The following is a 22,294-nucleotide window of genomic DNA, read 5'->3' as shown; positions in this document are numbered from 1 at the left end:
AGAGGCAGCAACCAATCGTAATCCTGGCTGGCTCAGCCAGTCAGCTATCGCCATAACAACTCCTTTCCAGTTAACTCATCTAATATGGAGACTCTTTTTCATATTCTCTCACAGACATGTCACGTACTCATGCCACTCAGCGTCAGACTGTCGCATGTATTCTTTCGTCTTGTTTGGTTGTGCTAGTGACTCTGCTTTGCTGTTTAGTGATTCAATGGCTCCAGTTGTTTACTGACAGTGAGTCCTCAACATTCATATTCATTTTGAATCTGATTTTCTTGAGGAGTTTTGGTGTTAAAAAGGCATTTTTACACTAAAATTTGTGGAATTGCCTTGCGCTATCTTATGGTCTTCTCCACAACTTATTTATATGAACAAGGGTTTTCTTTTTGCTAGTAATTAAAAACAAATCCAGTAAGTGATGGCAGCTTTGAGCAATAGTATTATCCCCAGAATTATGCAACTTGTACAGAAGATGCAAGCTCAAAAATCACATTGATGCAAACCAAATTTAATTTTCTATTTTAAATGTTCTTTTTTATATTAAAATAGTATTCATAATTAATGTTACTATTAAGTTTAACAAATATGTTAAAAGTTTTGATTAAAGTGTATGTTTGGATTAACACAGTTTATTATTCTTCAACCTTGTGGTACCTGCTAACAACAAAAAAATCAAAGTGATCCCTAGTCAAAAAAAGGTTGGGAACCACTGGTCTAAACTTAAAGCCTTGTTTGAATAAACCAACACCTAAAATAGTTTCATGACTAGAGTTTCATGATATCAGAATGTTAAGATATGGTAGTATTCATGGATGTTCTCAGTTATTGATATTTTATAGTAACTTGAAAATTTTCATTCCACTATTGTCCACTATAGTCAACAGAAATAAGAAGCATTTATTTGATTGAGGGATTTCTTACTGTTGAAATATGGAAGCCTGAATCGTACCTATAGACTTTTATAACACTGATATTACTTTCCACTGAAGTAGCACAGGGGTTTCATGATTTTTTTTCTCTAAAAGAAAATGGTTAATGGAAATGGTAAAAATAATTCTCTTGGACACATTTGTACATTTTAATGGTACAACAGTGACAACTTGGTCAAGAGATTAAATTGTAGCCATATGCAATAACTCTGAATAAGTACTGTCACGGAGGCACTTCAATCTGTAAACGAAACCAGTGAGGTGTTATTCCTTTCTTACTGTCAGTTTAGCAGATAGGTGAAAATTCTTAAATTGAGTTCTTGATCTGGTGCATTTCATTCCCTGACAAACCAAACAGGCAGAACCTGAACAGAGAGAGGTGTGCATTAGTCAAAAGGCATGAATGCACTGCTTGGCAAGTAACATTTAGTGCTTTTGCTTAACCTATTTGAACATAAATGTTTTATTTTTTCCTAGTAAGCAAACAAGCAGGAAAATAACTACTGCTCTGTTATCCAGTTTTCACTTTATGCGCATAGAGTAAACTATCAGGCGACTTTCTTTTCATGCTGTGGAAATTACATCAATTGTTCATGTTAGGAAAATCATCTGACTACTAAGAATTATATAAGTTACAGCAGAACCACTTTAGAAGAGGCATTGCCTCTGCATGAGACAGAAGGGGGAATACTTCTTCTCAGATGGCATTTTGCTCTTACAGTTTTTGTTGATTAGAGTGTCAAAATCATTATCCTTTTAAAAATCTGTTTCTTTGAGGCTACCCATCTTACACAATTATTGCAGTTTAACAGCTGTAGCACCATCTGGAATCTTGGGGTTATCATTTGTTGTGTCACCAGAGCTTTTTGTAAGTATCTCACAAAGCCACAAATTCTAGAATTTTACAGCATATGCCATGGCAATGTTGTGTCAAACTGCTATAATTCTGCAGTGCAAATAAAGCCTCAATTAATTAGAGTCACTCCACCAAATGAAAGATTTAAATTAGTCCACTGAGTATCAACAAATGTGAACATGACAACTTGAATTTTTTAGACTACTAAGTTGCTTGTTTTGCACTCATTTGTTATTCATAGATACTTCGGGAAGGTGAATGCTCAAGGTTTGTAATATTTTGTTAGATGGAGAAAAGCCGAGAAAGAGCGGCTTGGGGGGGGGGGGGAGCAGATAGAACCGAAAATAAAGTGACAGCATCCTGACAAGACAGGACAACGGAGGGGCTGGCAGATGGGACCACGTGAGGGACGGCGATAGGAACAACGGGCAAAACAACGTGCAAAGGAAAGGAGTAAAAGGGAAGAAGCAAGAACAAGGCAACAGACAAAGAATACCAATAATTAGAAATATAAAACGTTTCAAAGAATGGAACAAAGATTTGTCAAAATGTATATGGAAGGGGGAAAAAACCCAGGATAAAATTTACAATAATGACTGATTCTAAAAGGAGGAGAGGTTTTGGAATGGATGAAATTGACAAAACCTAAACTACTGACACTGGAAGGATTTGACCTGAGGAAAGGATGGCACTCGTACCTATGGTATGAGGGGTCCACAGAGGAGAAGAACTTTGGTAACCATTTTGTGAGATCATCCCTTCTACGGGTATGGGAAAGATATAAACATTATTTTTATGAAAAGATTCCATTATGGGTGGCTCCACTGGAAGCAAACCAAAGAAGACTGTTGGGCTGGATGAAGTGGCCTACATATAAAGAATTGCTGATAAAGAAGGGTAACTCCTGGAACTTAAGATGACATGAAGACATAAAAAGAAACTATAAACAGATTATGTGGCTCCAATATTTACAAATTAAAGAACATTACAACATTAAAGAACATTAAAGAACATTACAACATAGATAAGAAAATTAGATTTAATGAAAAGGAAGACTTCTGGGATAACATACTTTCTACGGAAAAAAAGTTGATTACGAAAATCTACAACAAATTGCTGGAATGCCCGGGCTACTGAAACAGAAGAAATAAAGAATTCAATGATGAAATGGGCAAGAAACATTGGTAGACCAATAATGATGAAAGAATGGGAAGAAATATGGCAAAGAAAATTAAAAATTTAATTACGCTATGGACCTAAAAGAAAACTGGCTCAAAATACTGCATAGATGGTACATAACCCCTAAAAATTAGGATTAATGTAATAAAAATTTGGATAATAGGTGCTGGAAATGTAAAGAAAAAGAAGGATCATATTACCATTTATGGTGGTCATGCAGCAAAACAATGGAATTTTGGAAGATGATACACAAAGAAAGTCAAAAAATTCTGGGAATTAGTTATACAATGAGACCTGAAATACATTTATTAGGAATATATGAAAAGGAAATTATAAAAGACTCTAATAAAGAAAAACTACTTACATATCTGGCAATAGCAGCCAGGATAGTATTTGCGAAAAGATGGAAGACATATGAGTTACCAACTAAGGAGGACTGGTTAAGCAAAGTTAGGGAAATAAAGGACATGGATAGGTTAACTTACCTATTAAAGAAGGGTAATGCTAGAGGTTTAAAAATGATTAGTTGGTCATCTCTAGAAGAATACATTAAAATGGAATACCAACTATAGAAAATGGAAATTTGATAATGAAAATAGAAATAAAATGGGAAAGAAGGACTAAACAAAAAGGAAAAATGGCAAACTACGGATAATAAAACCGAAAGGAAGAACAGAAGGCCAAGCCTTTTCTTTAAAAAAAAATCATTTTATATACTTTTTTCGTTTTTTCCCTTTTCCTCACCATTTCCCTTTTCCTTTTCACTTTCTTTCCTACACCCAATATTGTTCCCACCCTTTCTATGTTTAAAATCACTTAATATTTTTTAAAGGTATATGAGTATGCTGAATGTGATGGTTACTGCTCCTGGCCTGATCAACAATTACGGTAATCCAGTGGAATCAAGGTCAATTTCCTGTTGTTGTTGTTGTTGTTGTTGTTAAATGCCATCAAGTCAACGTTGGCTTATGACAGCCCTGCAAACAAAAGATTTCCAAATCATTCTACTATCAACAGCCCAGATCAGGTCCTGCAAACTCAGGCTCCTTCTACACTGCCATATAATCCAGATTATCAAAGTAGATAATCCACATTATCTGCTTTGAACTGGATTATATAAGTATATACTGCCGTATAATCCAGTTCAAAGTAGATAATTGGGATTTTATATGGCAGTGGAAATGGGCCCTTAGTCTATACCTTTATGATATGGCTTCAGTAACTGTAGTGTGAAAACATAAGGAGTACAGATCTATTCTGTAAATTGTATGGGCTGTTGAAAATCTGCACAATATTGGGCATGTTCTTCCCAGTAACTGAAAATCAGTGGAGTCTGTGATGGTTCAATTTGATACCAGGGTGCCCTATTTTTTCAAAATAAGCGTTAAAAAGTTTCCACATGATATTTGTTTTGTGACTAAAGCAAATAAGGAATATTTGATCAGCTACAATAGGCCCTTGTCCAAGTCAGTAGTTCAAAGGCGTTGTCAGCTAGTTGGCAATGTTTGAAAGAAAGTTCTTGACATGATAGTGGAATCTAATTTTGTCTGGGGGGGGGGGATGTTTATCGTTTGTTAGAACCCTCACTTGAGTATTTGTTGAAAGACAGAGTTTCATAATAACATACAAATACGGTAAGTGCTGGAGACACACTACTTTGAACAATTGCCTATTGTAGTCAGTCTTCCTGTTTGCAGTGGGATTCAAGGATGCTGACAAATGGCTCCATTCTCTTGATTAGCCTCAGGCCCAGCAGTGGTGTTGGCAGTTGCATTTGCCTTTTCAAGGCAAGGCTATAATTATAATAACTAAGAAAGCTTACTGAAATCCTTGTTAGCAGTTACAAGGATATAAAGTGTGATTTGGATATAGTGGTTGGAACTGCACTTTTTGGTTTTCTGTGTCTGAACTAAGATGCATGAACGTAGAACAGAGAAGTGGGAAAGATTTGGAGGAGAGAGTATGTGTGTCACGTACCCTGATCATTATCCCATAACTTAGCCTGTTACCCTCAAAACACAGCAGAGGAAGTTAGTATTAAAGTAAAACAGTGGTTCTCAACCTGGGGTCCCCAAATGTTTTTGGCCTACAACTCCCAGAAATCCCAACCAGTTTACCAGCTGTTAGGATTTTTGGGAGTTGAAGGCCAAAAACATCTGGGGACCTCAGGTTGAGAACCACTGAAGCAAAATCTTAACTGGCATCTGTGTGTGGAGTTGTGTGATGTGGGCTCTTGTACTTGCCTCAGAAAGCAGAAGACCTGGGCTGACTATGGGTCAGAAATCTTCCTTTCTGTGTAATTTAAATAATCTCTTGTGCATCCAGATGTATTATTTATTTATTTAGAATCATAGAATCATAGAATAGTAGAGTTGGAAGAGACCTCATGGGCCATCCAGTCCAACCCCCTGCCAAGAAGCAGGAAATCGCATTCATAGCACCCCTGACATATGGCCATCCAGCCTCTGCTTAAAAGCCTCCAAAGAAGGAGCCTCCACCACAGTCCGGGGGAGAGAGTTCCACTGTCGAACAGCCCTCACTGTGAGGAAGTTCTTCCTAATGTTCAGGTGGAATCTCCTTTCCTGTAGTTTGAAGCCATTGTTCCATGTCCTAGTCTGCAGGGCAGCAGAAAACAAGCTTGCTCCCTCCTCCCTATGACTTCCCCTCACGTATTTGTACATGGCTATCATGTCTCCTCTTAGCCTTCTCTTCTGCAGGCTAAACATGCCCAGTTCTTTAAGCCGCTCCTCATAGGACTTGTTTTCCAGACCTTTGATCATTTTAGTTGCCCTCCTCTGGACGCTTTCCAGCTTGTCAACATCTCCCTTCAACTGTGGTGCCCAGAATTGGACACAGTATTCCAGGTGTGGTCTGACCAAGGCAGAATAGAGGGGGAGCATGACTTCCCTGGATCTAGATGCTATACCCCTATTGATGCAGCCCAAAATCCCGTTGGCTTTCTTAGCAGCCGCATCACATTGCTGGCTCATGTTTAACTTGTTGTCCACGAGGACTCCAAGATCTTTTTCACATGTACTGCTGTCTAGCCAGGCCCCCCCATTCTGTATCTTTGCATTCCATTTTTTCTGCCGAAGTGAAGTATCTTGCATTTGTCCCTGTTGAACTTCATTTTGTTAGTTTTGGCCCATCTCTCTAGTCTGTTAAGATCGTTTTGAATTCTGCTCCTTTCTTTTGGAGTGTTGGCTATCCCTCCCAGTTTGGTGTCATCTGCAAACTTGATGATCGTGCCCTCTAACCCTTCATCAAAATCGTTAATAAAGATGTTAAACAGAACTGGGCCCAGGACGGAGCCCTGCGGCACTCCACTCGTGACTTCTTTCCATGATGAAGACGATGCATTGGTGAGTACCCTTTGGGTTCGTTTGCTTAGTCAATTACAGATCCACCTAACTGTAGTTTTGTCTACTTTGTTTGCCAGAAGGTCATGAGGGACTTTGTCGAAGGCCTTACTGAAATCTAGGTATGCTACATCCACGGCATTCCCTGTATCGACCCAACTCGTAACTCTATCGAAAAAAAATGATCATTTACATCATTTTTACCCCGCCTTTCTCCCAGGGGGGACTCAAGGCGGCTTACAATAAATAAGCAAAAATTCAATGCCTAAAAAAGTGTACAAAACAACAATTCATATAAAAACAGATAGCATTACAAAATAAAATCACATTATATAACATTTTAATCATAACCAAGATTAAAATGTACTTCATCTATTGGATATCTTGCTCATCAGATGTGAGATCTCAGTTTCTTTGATCACTTTATTGCAAAACTGGCCAAACAAATACTTGAAATATCCTCTATCCCCACCACCACTTTTGATGTGACACTGCATAATTATGATTCCCTTGATAGGAAGGGGTGAGCACATCTGATTTCTCTTTCCCATAGTCTCTCCTCTACATTTTTAGAGGAATGCTTGGAGATTCATAGAGTCTCCTAGTACTTGTTTGAAGTACAATAATGCATGGCACCAAAGAGTCAGGAATTCCTCAAAGGGGGCAATAAGGTTAGATATTTTGAGTGATCCCCCCCTCTGCAATGTAGAGTGATACCCTTAGGGGTGTTTCTCAATTTCTTCTCTTCCCATTCATCCTTAACAGATTATTTAAAGTATATTAAAAGGCAGGGGAGCTGTGTTTTGATTTGGTGACCCAAAATTTCACAATGGTACTCTCTGAAGGAGCCCTCAAGATAATTTTTCCATGTTAAACGTAATTACAAATGAACAAAAAATTACAAAGCGCCTTTGTCCTAGCAACCAGAAATCTCAGAGAAGGCCATATACATTTGCCCAATTCCTATAATAGAGAAAAGGATCACCCTTCCTCTTTTCCTACTCCGATTCCTCCTCCTCATTATAATTATTACAGCTATTTTCAATGAGTCTTTTGTCTCAACTTTGATTCTTCCTCCCAAGGAAGCACACAGCCTCAAACAAACAAGGCACTTAATTCCTCTAATAAACCATTGATAGTACATGAAGGGGACTTTTAAAATGTCATTTGTTTTTTTCCCTTCTTTCCCTGAATGTAGTGTCCACATGGAAGCAGCACTCAGCCCCACTGGGCATGCTGGCTATAGGCCAGGAAGGGATTCTGCTAGTTCCTGAAGTGGATGGCAGTGCATTGTGAGGGAGATCACTCTGAGATTTAAACCAGCCCATTCCTCAGGCTTAAGTAAAACAGGTTTGAAGTACATCCAGGAATAACTTATATAGGTTACCATATCTACTGCTGAGTTCGTGGTGTGCTGTGCTGTTTTCTCCTGAAAACGAGAGCTCATCTTAAAAACAAAAACAATGAAACACATATAACACTGATATTAACACAGGAAGACAGTTCTGAGAGAACACAGGTAGTATTTTTGGCTCCAGGATATCAAGTACTGTAACGCTGGACTCTCAAGCATAGCAACTCTGAGGCCCAGAAGTTTCCTCAATTCTCAGAACAGGAAGGAAAACTGGGACACCATTAAGATTTACAATTGGTTCTTACGTTTCAGACAGAAATTTGGAAAGGAATGCTCTTGGGTGTAAGGTTTCCATTTTCCCACCTCACACAAACAACAACCTTATTAAGATGAGTTTTAATAGGCAAGCCAAGATTTCTGCCTACACAATGGAGCCTCCGGGTTGCAAAATTTCTTCTCAAAATAGAGAAAGGCTCTTAAAGCTTTGCTCTGGATAAAGTATGGCAACCCCACACTGAAAATGTTTATTTCCCTTCTGTATTTCTTATATCTTGCTTTGTGTTCTATTTTTAAACGCCTCTAACAAAAAGATAAATAAATCTTTGCAAAAAATTGACTTGTGGTCCTTGTTTTTCTTTTCTTTTTTCACACCATGCAGAGGTCACAAAGCAGAAGATATTTCTAGAATGATAAGTAAAATGATGAGGCAGCTTCTCTGATCCTTGGTTTATGTGTTGGACTGTGTTTCTACATATGTACAGTATGATACAAATGGGAACAAAGTTCCACAGAAATGGAACTTGGCTTTATCCCTCTCGATTTATTTTGATGGAGTGACCAGTCAGCACGAAACGTTAAACACATAAAATCCAGCTGTTTACGGCATAGCCAAAAAACATTTCTCAGTTTCTAGCTATTTCTGTTCATGCAGCTGGCAATAAAATATGACTCGTTTTTAAGTACTCAGCAAACTGTTCCTCAAGAGAAAGGCATGTCTGGCTATTTTAGGATCCAAAAGAAGTAACCATATACTCAACATAAATGGCAGTTCATGTTGTACTACCATGAAGAACACTTGTCTTGGCATTACCCTGCAGACTGAGTCAATAGTGCCCCAGCTTATGTTTTACCTCGTTTTCTTTGGATTGACCTAGTCCTTTCATTGCTCATTTATGACTCAATTTCTCAGTTTACCATGTAGTTTAAAAACTTGCTTAATTACTTGTGATGGGCACACAGTACTCCAGAGGATTGGACACAGCTGTATTTGGCATTGCACAATGGGCTGAGTATAAATCAGCAACACACCCTTCTGAACTCAGCAGCATGAAACTCCATTAGGTTCACTCTGTCCTTTTGATACAGCTCAGCTGTAAAATGATCGCAACTTCACAATATGCTATGAGCCATCAAAATGGCTATGAGGATGAATAGAAAGTAGCCAGTCAGTTTGGCAGAGGAGACAGTGTGCTAGAACCTAGTTTTGGAAGGCTGGACAAGCTGATTTCTGAAAAGAACGAGTTAAAGGTTTACACAGCAAAGCAACATCCACTATCATCTCGGGCAAGATATGGTTGTCAATTTCTTGGGACAGCCCAAAGCCTGTTCTGAGATGTTGCAGTAGCAAGTGAGAGCTTAAATAATGCACACCATGATTCCCCCTTCCATTTATTACTGAAGCCAATAGAGAAAATCATTACCATTCTACTTACTATGTTAAAGAAGCTGAAACTCTAGTGGACGCAGAAGCTGGCATGGTGAAATAATAGGAGGGCGAAGCACAGTGATGACAAAGATGTGGACTGAGGTTAGCAAATAATGTGGGAAGGGCAGGATAAATAAATGCAAAAGCAATGGATGAAGGCCTAAAGGGAGGGATTAGTTGTAGAATCATAGAATTGTATGAAATCACATCAGCTATCTAATCCAACTACCTGCCATGCAGGAAAAGTACAATCAAAGCACTTGACATATGGCCACCTAAGCCTCTGATTAAAGACTTCCAAAGAGGGAGCTTCCACCACATGCCAAGGCAGAGAGTTCTACTGTTGAACAGCTCTTAGAGTCAGGAAGTTCTTCCTAATGTTCTGGTGGAATCTCCTTTCCTGTAATTTGATCCCATTGCTCCAAGTTCTAGTTTCTAGGGCAGCAGGAAACAAGCCTGTTCCCTCTTCCTTTTGACATCATTTCAACATATCATGTCTCTTCTCAACCTTGAACAAGATTAGTTTCAGTGTGCAACAAAGCAGACCCTGCTCTGTAAACTATTTACCTCTTGGCCCTACGATATGCTGTATAAGTTTTATCTACCCCTTAAAATGGACCATGTCAACCTTGCCCTGACTACTGGTTCTTGATCCCTCGATGAAATGTTCTGACTCTTAACTATGTCTATTTTAACTTAATTGGTTTGCTTTGTTATGATGTGTTTATTATGTTTGCTGTGTTTCACGTTGTTGTATATTTATTTGACAATTGACTGTTTTTGCAAACGTGTTGGAAACTGCCCTGAGTCCTCTCGAGGAGATAGAGCAGTATATAAAGTTATTATTATTATTATTATTATTATTATTATTATTATTATTATTATTATTATTATTATTATTCTGCAGGCTAAACATACCCAGCTCCTTAGGGCATGGTTTCCAGACCTTCGATCACTTTAGTCACTTTCCTTTGGACATTTTCTAGATTGTCAATATCCCCCTTAAATTGAGAATTGGACACAGTATTCCAGGTGACCAAACCAGAATAGAGGGGCATTATTTCCTCCTTTAATCTAGACAATAAACTCCCCCTTTGAGGCAGCCCAAGATCCCATTGACTTTTTAAGTTGCTGAATCACATTGTTGGCTCATGTTCAACATGGGTTCTTCTAAGACCCCAAGATCACTTTCACATGTGTTGTTGTTGAGCCCAGTGTCACCCATCCTTTATTTGGTCAAAACATTTTCCTCCCCATAGCCATACTTCCCTCCCCACTCCTGTTTTTCTATCTAAAGAAGCTGATCAAACTGGCAGTGTGGTCTTACTTCAGCACTGTCAATGGGACAGTATCCTCCCTGCACTGGAACAATCCAAGCTAGTTAAGGAGTTGCGCAGAAGGCTTTCTAGATCATACTGTTTCATCCTCCAACACTATTCAGCATCTGCCCCTGAGGTAACTGCTCCATTCTCCCTAATGTTAGGACTGGTCCTGCCTCAAAACATTCCCCACCTAACTTCCGTTGCCATTTTATGTAATTAATTAGAAGACCATGTTTGATACTACATAAATTCATGTTTTTACTCCCTAAGATTCATGAAATCCAATTCTGTTAGCCTTATTCTGTTGACCACTGCTGCTGTTTTCTCACTGTTATTTTTTCCATTTTCTGTCAGAGAAATAAGCCCTTGTAGCTTTGCAATCACTGTGTGAAAACATGCCACTGAGGATTTTATCCCTTCACTGTTTGTCCATTCACAACTGGAAAGAACACAAAGACTACAGTTCAAATGGTTGGCAGCTTCTTTTCCCAAGCCGCTGTGTGCTGAAATGCCCATTTAGCTCCCCTGACACTTCACAAGATCCATTCTTATAGCAACAGAAAGCCCCGGTTTAATTGCAATAGTTTTCTTTCTGGGGATGTGAAATCCAAAGGAAATCAAAGGCACAGACCAAAAGACAGCCTCTGTACAAAGTTGCCATGTTTTCTCTGTATTTTGATCTAGCCTTTTGCAAAATGTCAATGTACATTTTGATCCAAATACTTTCTCCCCTAGATTTCAATACACCAGATTTCACCACAATAGGGAAATCCTAAACAAGAGGGAATCCAAAGGGCTGGAACTTAATTTAAAGGCTTCTTGAGAGGTTCAGTGTTCTCAGGCTAAGAAAGGGGCAGTCAGGGACATTGGGATCTCTAGAGAAGTTACTTTTCTGATACTAATGGGAGTTGAAATCTCTTACCTGTCTTTTATTGCATTTTTCTTCAGTCCTCATGTGGCCAAAAAGGGTAATGACTGGCCTCTACTTAACTGATTATTTTATTCAGGAAATAAAATAAAATAGGTCTGTTATTCTTAAATGGTTTATCTATTTATTTATTTATTTATTTACTTATTTCATTTCCATCCTGCTTTTCTTCCCCATGGTTTTTAACATCTACACATAAAAAATCCACGAAGATTCAAAAGCTTGCAAAATATATTTTATGTTTTGGAGTTGGCTCATTATTATTAATATTATTATTATTGTTTCTCATGTATTTTGAATTTTGTTACATTTCATCTTCTCATAGCGCTCTTCCACACAACCATATAACCCAGACATCAAGGCAGAAAATCCCACAATATCTGCTTTGACTTGGGTTATCAGAGTCCACACTGCCATATAACCCAGTTCAAAGCAGATAATGTGGGATTTTATTCAGCTGTGTGGAAGGGGCCTTAACCATTCACTATAGAGTGGGGTTGCTTGCTACATTAGTATTTTGCCTTTCTCAAAACAGGTCCAAGCTGCATTTTTGTGGCATTTCTGACTATAGAAACAAATGTAGCTGCTTCATGAGGGATCAGTTATTAGCTTACTATAAGATCATCTTCAACCATACTGTTTACTCTAATTAGCAATGGCTTTCCAAGTTCTTAAAAAACAAAGACTTACCAGCCTGCTACACAAGGATGGATCTACGTCAGTGATTCCCAAAGTGGGTGCTACCGCCCCCTGGTGGGCGCTGCAGTGATCCAGGGGGGCGGTGATGGCCACAGATGCATTTGCAATATACATTAATACATATATCTTTCTATTTAATTGCTATTAAAATTTAATTTCCAGGGGGCGCTGAGTAATATTTTTTCTGGAAAGGGGGCGGTAGGCCAAATAACTTTGGGAACCACTGATCTACATTGTCCTATATCCCAGGATCTGATGCCAGATTATCCGCTTTGAATTGGATATATGAGTCTACACTACCAAATAATCTGGCATAAGAAGATAATCTGGGATCAGATCCTGGGATATAGGACTGTGTAGATCCAGTCCAAAACTCTTCTTGACTGAGATATGTGGGGTCAAACCCAGAAACTTCTTCACATGAACCTTGTGCTGTATCAATATGCAATGTCTCCACACTCTGGTCAGTTTTCTGTTCAGGTACATTTCTGATACAAATAGACGTGAGGAAATGACTTCGTTTCTGACATGGATTTATAAAATTTGCATTTAGCAGATTAATATTTAGATTGGAATACAGCTATCCTCCTGACTGCACATTTCTCTGAATTTTGTGATGCAGTACTTATCTCTGAAAAGTGCATATTAAACATCTGTATTCTAAGAAAAGCTGCACACAGAATGTATAAACTTGTAAAAGGGTATAAAATGAGAGCGTAAGGAAAAGGCTATATACAAAAAGATGTCTATGCATGCTTTCAAAAAAATGCAGATACATGCAGAAATCGATGGGAAAGGATTTATGATTGGCTACATGCAAAACTGACAAGGATTACACACAGAGTGATTCATCCATCCCTAGACAACAAGTACAGTAGAGTCTCACTAATCCAAGCCTCGCTTAAACAAGCCTCTGGATAATCCAAGCCATTTTTGTAGTCAATGTTTTCAATATATCGTGATATTTTGGTGCTAAATTCGTAAATACAGTAATTACAACATAACATTACTGCGTATTGAACTACTTTTTCTGTCAAATTTGTTGTATAACATGATATTTTGGTGCTTAATTTGTGAAATCATAACCTAATTTGATGTTTAATAGGCTTTTCCTTAATCCCTCCTTATTATCCAAGTTATTCGCTTATCCAAGCTTCTGCTGGCCCGTTTAGCTTGGATTAGTGAGACTCTACTGTACTTGTAGCTTTTCAGATTTACCTTGACCTGGAGCCTTTGTGCCATTCTTTGAATGGAGTGCAGCAGAGCTTAGGGCTCAAAGTCACAAGGGTGACAGAAAATTGAAGGAAAACATTAAGCAAAATAACATTTTTAATTTGTTCCTACTCCATGTGCTCACAAAATAAAAATATCCAGCTTTGTTCATGTATTGAAGCAAAGATTTGCATAAGTTGAGTATCTGTTATTTGAAATGCTTGGAGCCAGAAATGGTTGAGCTTCTGAGTTTTTCAGCTCTTGAAATACCTGTATTTGCATATAAATACATAATGAGAAAGCTTGGAGGTAGGACCCTAATCTGCTGAAAAAAATTATTTATGTTTCACATAACCTAAAGGTAATTTTATAAACAACATTTTAGTAAATATTTGCATAAAACAAAGTTTGTGTACATTAAACCATCATAAATCACAGGTCAGCTCAACCTGTATTTGTTTGCCTGTTAATTGAGATAGTTAATTGAGATAACCACCCTGAGTCCCCTCGGGGAGATAGGGAAGGACAGAAATAAAGTTGTTGCTATTATTATTGTTGTTATTGTTCTGTGTGTTGTCAAAGGCTTTCAAGGCCGGAATCACAGGGTGTGCATTCCAGGCTATATGGCCATGTTTCAGAAGCATTCTCTCCTGACATTTCGCCCACATCTATGGCAGGCATCCTCAGAGATTGTGAGATATTATACCCTGTTGTTGTTGTTGTTGTTTTTTGTTGTTTTTGTTGGTTTGATTTTCTTCCAGTTTATTACCAAATAGGAAGAGTTGCCATAAATCCAAAATTATTTGAAGGCACACAACAATGACAATTAACCTTGCATGATAAATCTTGCACTGATTTGGTATGGGGATTTCTTAAACATCTTGTCATCTGTGGGTCAAATACCTTGAGCCTCTAGCAGCAGATAGTTTTATGATACTCAACAATGGCATGTCTTTAAAAAATAGGATTATTCAAAACTACATTTTCAATACCTGTTAACTACTGTAATGTATAAATTCAAAGTGAAGGAAATGCTAGATTCCAGTTAAAGGTAAAGATGCTAAGTTGATGTTTTTAATTTAAGATCATAATCCCTCTGAAGTCTTTCCACAGACCCTCAAAGGGTCCATTAACCCCTGGTTAAGAATCCCTTCTCTAGATGGTCCCTACTTTAACCACCTGAAGAAGACTACCTTTCACAATTTAGCAAACACAGACAGGTTTTTTTTTCTGAACCATGTTAGTCTGGCAGTGGCAGAATTTGAAAGATACTATTATTTCATTCAGAATCAACTATGAAAAGCAATTGAAGAAATGAGTACTGAAGTATTACCTAAAATAACAAATTATCTCCAAGTCAAGGGTGCTTGCCTTTTTTCACATACTTCTTCCAGATAGGTCTGAAAACATTTCTCCTGAATAAATAGATTTCTAGTTTTCATTAACAACATCCTATTTTTGTTTTGAAGTTCCTGATTCCCAGCAGGACTGTCAGCCAGTTAACAAAAACCAAAGTGATTACCTATATGAATTGTGATCAATTAATTAACTACTGCATTCAGACAATTCACATAAATGTGCAGATAAGTAGAAACACTCAAATAGACAAGGGCATTCTGTGTTTTCAAGTGATGCACAGCTATGTGACAAGAGGTATTCTGGCATATATAAAACAGAAAAGTGAAAATCTCTTCAAATTATTTTTCCTTCTAAGCCCGTTGTTTTTTATTTTTTTTAATTATTAAACCTATTTCTTCCCATGCCAGTGACTGCCCAGTTAATCATTAAAGAATTATACTCAGGTCAAATCATTAAAAACTGTCCAGACTAACTCATTAGATGACTGGGCATTTTCCCCTTGTGTTGGATCTTCTAAAACACATGTGACACAATCATTAGACCTAGAGTGATGTAATGCTATTAGCAAACCCTGCTTACTTAACTAGTTCATCTAGGGCTGGTAATTCTATGCAATCTTGTCCCTCTTCATCATGTGCCGATCTTTCCACCATTATTTCCTCCACAGTGCTCTTTCTCGATGACAAACCTCCTGGGTTGGTGACAGGGAAACCTATAGTGAGTCTCACCTACAGTTGAAATGAATGAAACTGACACAAAGACTTTATCCAAAAGCCATAACAAGTGCCCATAAAGAAGAAAGGCCTTGACAGTTTAACTGCATAAAAATGAGAAAGCATGTCATTCTCTGTTGATCTTAGGCTGTGGTTCTCAACTTGTGGGTCCCCAGGTGTTTTGGCCTACAACTCCCAGAAATCCCAGCCAGTTTACCAGCTGCTAAGATTTCTGGGAGCTGAAGGCCAAAACATCTGGGGAACCACAGGTTGATACCCAGTGATCTTAGGTATTGGAATATATTTTTGCTTTTGTTTGGTGAATTGAGACCTCAGTACCTTAGAGAGTTCCTTTACATGTTAGACTAAAAATTGGCCATTCACTTGACTACAGCCACAAATGAGAAAGATCCTGGTTCAAGTGTCCACTTAGCCATGACAGTCTGACTTGAGCTGGTAACTACCACTCAACCCCACCTTCATTAGGGGATTATAAGGAGTTTAGAATGAATGGTGAAAACCTGCCCTAAACCCATTTCTTACCTAGGTATATCTATCGACAATGAAAAAAACCTGGCTCCCACCATAAAACATATCTAAAACCAGAACAGTAAATACAGAACTACAATCTGAAAACAGGGGAATTCCAGACAAGAAACAATCAGCCAAGCTAACACCACCCAACAAAGGAATCCCCCAGGGAAGAATCCTCCAGGCTTTTAGGCTACAAGGCCATTAAATCCTACTCAACTTGGCCAATTGACACCACACCGACACCCAAGGTATGACTTCCAATAAAAAATAAATAAAAAACCTAAACAGATACACAGGAATGAATAGCCTTGCAACTTCAAAGCCTGCCTACTTCTCATTACTTTATTTTCCATGCCACAGCAACGCGTGGCCGGGCAAAGCTAGTGCTAATATAAATGAAGACCTATAAGTATTGCATATCTCACTGGAGCAGATGTGTAAGTTGATTAGACTAGGAAAAAATATGAACTAGGCCAAGCTGAAATAGAAGCTGGCTTATCAGACTTCAGCATAGAACAATGCCATTGATAACAACAGTGCTGTTGTCCACTGATAGCCCAGACAAGATGATAGACATAGAGCATGCTGGTAAGAGAAAGAATCTTTGTTCTCTGCTAGTCTTATATGCTAAACAAATATGTATCTCATTTTGCTAAGTATAGTAATGGATATTGCTAGATACAGCAATGTCCAGAGACAGAATAGAATATATTCCTTAGTGGATAAATGAATGAGTAAAATTGTTTAAGAAGGAAGTATTCCCCTTGTGTGAACTATAGAGAAATCTACTAGAGTGATGCAGAGATAAAGATTCAATTGTTATGAAAGCTAAGTATCTGATCTGCCATATACTGTAATGACTGTATAATGTCTTCCACACCATGTAACATAATGAACACATTGAGCGTAGACACTGATATGTTTATTTTTCCCCCCTTAAAGGGAATGTGTAAATAGCCCGAAAGACAGATAAAAAACATGTAACTATCCCATAAAAATCCTGAGATTTCAATACTTATAAATGATTAAATAAAGCAGAGTTTCTCAATCTGTGCTCCTCCAGATGTTTTGGACTTCAGCTCTCACAATTCCTAACAACTAGTAAACTGGCTGGGATTTCTGGGAAGTGAAGTCCAAAAATACCCAGGGGAGCACAGTTTGAGAAACACTGAAGTAGAGAATAGATTAGTGGTTCTCAACCTGTGGGTCCCCAGGTTTTTTGGCTTACAACTCCCAGAAATCCAGCCAGTTTACCAGCTGTTAGGATTTCTGGGAGTTGAAGACCAAAACATCTGGGGACACACAGGTTGAGAACCACGGGTATAGATGTTAACTCTTCCTGCCTGGTCATCTAACCAGGTTACCAGAGGATGATAAAAGGGACCCCAGGCAGATGCAGGCTCACTGACATATGAAAAGGAACCACACCTGTTTCAGCATCCCACTTGAATCCAACTACTATGGCTCCCACTTTAGAGCTAGTGAAAGCCTATGGCAGAGAGGAAAGGGAATTACTTCTATTAATGTGAAAAACAGATCACAGTGATTCCAATATTCTTAGAAAAAATAGTTTTGGAGTACAGTTCCCAGAATTCCCCCATGCTAGATGGGAGAAACTGCAATCTAGAAAAATAACTTTTCTCAAGTGCTCCCTAAAGTTGTATATTGATTTATGGGAAAACAGACTGGATTTCATCATGTAGTCTGATACTAGCCATTCTTCTCATGCAAGGTGAGTCCAAGAGTTCTGGTTAAACGGTTAAACTCTTATCTCTTTTGACTCATTGAGATATACTTTCTCATTGAGGATGAGAAAACATGTGAGTATTATTTACATGCCAACTTCTAAATTAAATACATTCTTCAATGCAGCATCTCATGTTCAGGAGAGAAATGCTTCTTTTAAGTTGCATATTAAAAGATATCACAGACAAAATTTTTGATGTTGTGACGCTTTCCTCACAAAAAACAAAATAGAGATTATAAGGATCCTGCCCATTCAGAAAAAGCAAATTTAGTCAGCATGAGAGTGCAATAAGAACTGACCAATCTTGTCAGCTTGAATTTAGCTAATTGATGTCACCATGCAAGAAACAATGTCAGAACAGCAACGGAAATACTAGACACCAATAGCAATGTGAACTTCCCTGTGGATCACACAACTCACTGATTTGGAAACAGTATTCCCAAGACTGTTTTGCTTAGCATACAGGGAAGCCTACTGACACCAGTTCTTGGTTATACTGATACAGTCCCATGGATTTTCAATATGTTATAGGTCCACTATTGAGAAAGTTAGAGGTCGAATATCCCTTGTCTGAAATGCTTGTTTCTTAGAAGTGTTTGGATTTCAGATTTTTTGTTTCTGATTTTGGAATATTTGCATATACATAATAAGATATCTTATAGATATCAAAACATGAAATTCTTTTATGTTTCATGTACATTTTATACTCATAGCCTGATGATAATTATATACACACTATTTACAATTATTGTGTGTATGAAACAAAGTTTGTTCACATCAGAAAGCAAAAAAAATTCTATTTCAGCCACCCATATGAATAATTATGGTTTTGGCACATTATGGGTTTCAGAATTCCAGATAAGGGATACCCAATCTGTGGCAAGCACTTTCAAGGACAGTACTTGTCTTTTCATCCCCATCCAAAGAGCTCAGTAGTTTACATTTTGTTCTCATTCAGGTCACAAAGGCATTTAACTTTCAGTTTAATTGCTTTGCTATGAGTGTTTGATCAGCTTGCTCTGCAGCCATGTTTGGTTCCAAGGCTCCATTGAAAAAAGTCCCCTTCTTTTTTTCTTCTGTCGTGTTTTGTGTAATTATTAATTTGAGACAGTAGAAATCCAACAGTGTTCCAAGATTGATGACATTGAAGCATTTGGCTAACATTTGACCGATGCTGCAATAATTCACTATGCTTGGTTTGCCCTTCATTGGAAAAGAGTTGCTTTGGTGTTCTTGTTCTTCCCAGGATAGCCATTCTTTGCTCTGTACAACAGTCCCCATTAAAATGCACAAGTGTCCTCAGCTCCCATTCACAAAGTCCTATGCTAGATTCTTGGATGAATGCAAGAATCCTTCTATTTGTGTTCCTGGCCATGAATGCATATAGGTCAGAACAGAGTGGGCTTTCTCCATTATTTAATCAAGGATGGGTCAGCTGCTTGCCTGTTTCTTGAATTATTTTCTACTTGTTTTCACAAGTAGTTACCACACACACACACAACATCATGTAATAAGGTAAACACACTGAAAATATATTAGAACAGCACAAACAATCGAAAACCAGTAACATCTGGTTGGAATTGAAATTGTGAAATTGTGAGATTTCCCCCTTTAACATTGGAGGCTGCAGTGGCACAATGAGTTAAAGCCTTGTGCTGCTTAACTGCTGACCTGAAGTTTGGCAGTTCGAAACTGTGAGACAGGGTGACTCCCATCTGTCAGCCCTAGCTCCTAGTAGTTCAAAAACATGCAAATGTGAGTAGATAAACAGGTATCTCTTCAGCGGGAAAAGGCAAAGAGCAAGCAATCTTGTTACATGACCAGGTAACAATGCAGGCTCCTTGTCTTGAAAAAACGGAGAAAGCACCTCCCCAGAGTCAGAGATAGGCACCACCTCCAGAAGCCGGAAATGAAAGGAGAAGACTTTGCTTTTGTTTGTTTTTGTATGTCTCATTGTATGTGACTGTAAAGGCATTGAATGTTTGCCTATGTCCACTGTAAATCCTATAATCTGCTCTATGTCCCCTAGGGGAGAAGTGCAGGATATAAATAAAGTATATTATTATTACATTATTATTGTTATTGTTATTGAGTGTGTAGTCAATAGCTGAACAAGAAACAGAACATAACACACATACTGGATTCAACTTATTGTACAATTAAACTTTCTCCTAGTATAGTGTATTGTATCCAATACATCTCCCAATGGAACCATAACTGCTCTGCTTATGCACTTTCTACATTTGACCAGTCTAATCTCTGGAGCAAATCTGTAGGTGACATGGAAAGGAGACCAAGGAGATTTCTCACTAAAAGAGAAAAAGCCTGCTCCTGTGTCACTGGATGAGATTCTAAATTCCCACTCTTGCTATATAGATTTAAAGAAAGCATTGAATCCAACAGACAAAAATATCTAAAAGGTTTTGACAACTGGCAATTGTGAACAAAACCATAATTAAATTGTATGGCAAGAGAAAACCTGAGTAAAACAGCTGGAAACAATGAGACTCATGTTTATGTTCTACACTCAGGGAAAACCTCAGTCTCTCTTTTCCCCAGAAAAATACTGCCCTACACCCTGACAAATGTGGCTTTTCCTGCATTCTGTTCAGCAACAAAGAATATGGAACAATTCAGTTGAAGACATGATATTTTTCAAGTTCCAAATTTAGATATGGTTTTCCAGAAAGTGCAAATGCTTGCATAGATCTTGCACTTTATTTACTGTTGCCTTTAAAAAATAACTTTGGTGTAATCCACTTAATAGTTTCTAATTTAGCCAGGGCAGGAAACGTGAAAAATGACTTGAATTTATCAAAGGATAAAAATAGCAACATCTGACAAATGAAAGAAAGTACGCAAGCCAAATTTCAATGTAAGGCAAGACTGAATATTCTTTGTGGACATGCCAGAAGGCTGTTCTCTCTAAATGCTGGTTATTTTTAGAAGGTTGTGACAGAATGCGAATCCTTCTAATTAAAAGTTGAAGTACTGCATCATGCATATCCACAACTCTTTTCAGTTAAAGGAAGAGACACCTGTTCAATTAAAGGAGGAGCAACCTGACCACTACTAATTTTATGTTTCCCATATAAGTATTTTTAAAAAAATAGAAATAGAAAAACTGAGAGAGGACCCCCATAAGAGGCAACCTCACAACGACAAGCCTTGGTTTTGGATTGAACTGTACTCTTTCTGCCCTCCTTTTCATAATTAGCAAGGATGGCCACAAATGTGGACAAATGTGGACCTTGCAAGGGTACTCCTGTTGTAATGTTAAGATGTAGTATATGAAAGCTGTCTCCTCTTCCTCCCCCTCCTCCTCCTCCTCCTCCTCCTCCTCCTCCTCTTCTTCTTCTTCCAGATGATTTACAGAGCTGACATATGGTTTGATTCCCTGGATGAAAATACAGTACAGCTCCCAAATTCAGGAAGGATTTGTTCCTAGAAATTGCACTGATAACCAAAATTACAGACAATAGCAAATCATATTGAAATGAAGGACTGCATCCCAAGAATACTATACAGCTGTGCCAGAGAGGCCCTATTTTGTTGGAAGTGGATAAATGAAACCACAGATACTAGCCCTGCATATATGGGGGTTATACTGTATTGAGAATTGATTTGTGGACTTAGCAAATGCCTAAAGACACCATGAGGGCCGCGGTGGTGAAATGATTTTAACCCTTGTACTGCTGGACTGCTGACCTGAAGGTCAGAAGTTCGAATCTACAAGACAGGGTGAGCTCCAATCTGTCAGCCCTAGTTCCTGCCAACCTAGCAGTTTGAGAACATGCAAATGTGAGTAGATAAAAAGGTACCGCTTCGGCGGGAAAAGGCAAAGATGCTCCAAGCAATCTTGCCAGCCACATGACCAGGTGACAATGCAGGCTCCTCGGTTTGAAAAAATGGAGAAAGCACCTCCCCAGTCAAAGATGGGCACCATCTCCAGAAGCTGGAAATGAAAGAAGCATTGCCTTTGTTTGTGTTTGTGTGTCTCTTGACCAGGGGTCCCCAAACTAAGGCCCGGGGGCCGGATGCGGCCCTCCAAGGTCATTTACCTGGCCCCCGCCCTCAGTTTTATAATATAATATTTTATATCAGTTTTAATAATATAATATATTGTATATACATATAATATTGATAATAATTTTATGTTATACAATATAATACTAGTAGTAATACCATAGAATAATATTAATTATATGTTATATATTACATATTATATAATAGTATAGTGGTATAGTTCAATATAGTAATATATAATGCTAATATTGTGTTACACTTTCCATTGAAATCCTAATAGGTTTATGTTGGTTAAAATTGTTTTCATTTTTAAATATTGTATTGTTATTTCATTGTTGTTGTTGTTGTTGTACTACAAATAAGACATGC

At 38.1% G+C, this 22,294-nt stretch overlaps 1 protein-coding gene and 1 long non-coding RNA gene across 3 annotated transcripts in view; both read right to left on the bottom strand.

Annotated features, from left to right (window-relative positions):
• plcb1 (phospholipase C beta 1) overlaps nucleotides 1-22,294 on the bottom strand; it is a 650,154-nt gene that overhangs the window by 399,622 nt on the left and 228,238 nt on the right. The gene's annotated exons all lie outside the window — the stretch shown is intronic.
• The window catches only part of LOC134295706 (uncharacterized), a 38,504-nt gene continuing 17,277 nt past the window's right edge, over nucleotides 1,068-22,294 (bottom strand). The window contains exons 1-2 of the long non-coding RNA XR_010002335.1: nucleotides 1,652-22,294; nucleotides 1,068-1,297 (exon numbers count right to left, since the gene is read on the bottom strand). The exon at nucleotides 1,652-22,294 is cut by the window's right edge and continues 17,277 nt beyond it. This is a non-coding gene — a long non-coding RNA (uncharacterized LOC134295706). The remainder of the gene's footprint in view (nucleotides 1,298-1,651) is intronic.

Source organism: Anolis carolinensis, chromosome 1 (assembly GCF_035594765.1).
Source record: "Anolis carolinensis isolate JA03-04 chromosome 1, rAnoCar3.1.pri, whole genome shotgun sequence".
NCBI classification, from domain to species: Eukaryota; Metazoa; Chordata; class Lepidosauria; order Squamata; family Dactyloidae; genus Anolis; species Anolis carolinensis.
Note: the sequence above shows the minus strand (reverse complement) of the source record. Positions and strands in the feature narration are given on the sequence as shown.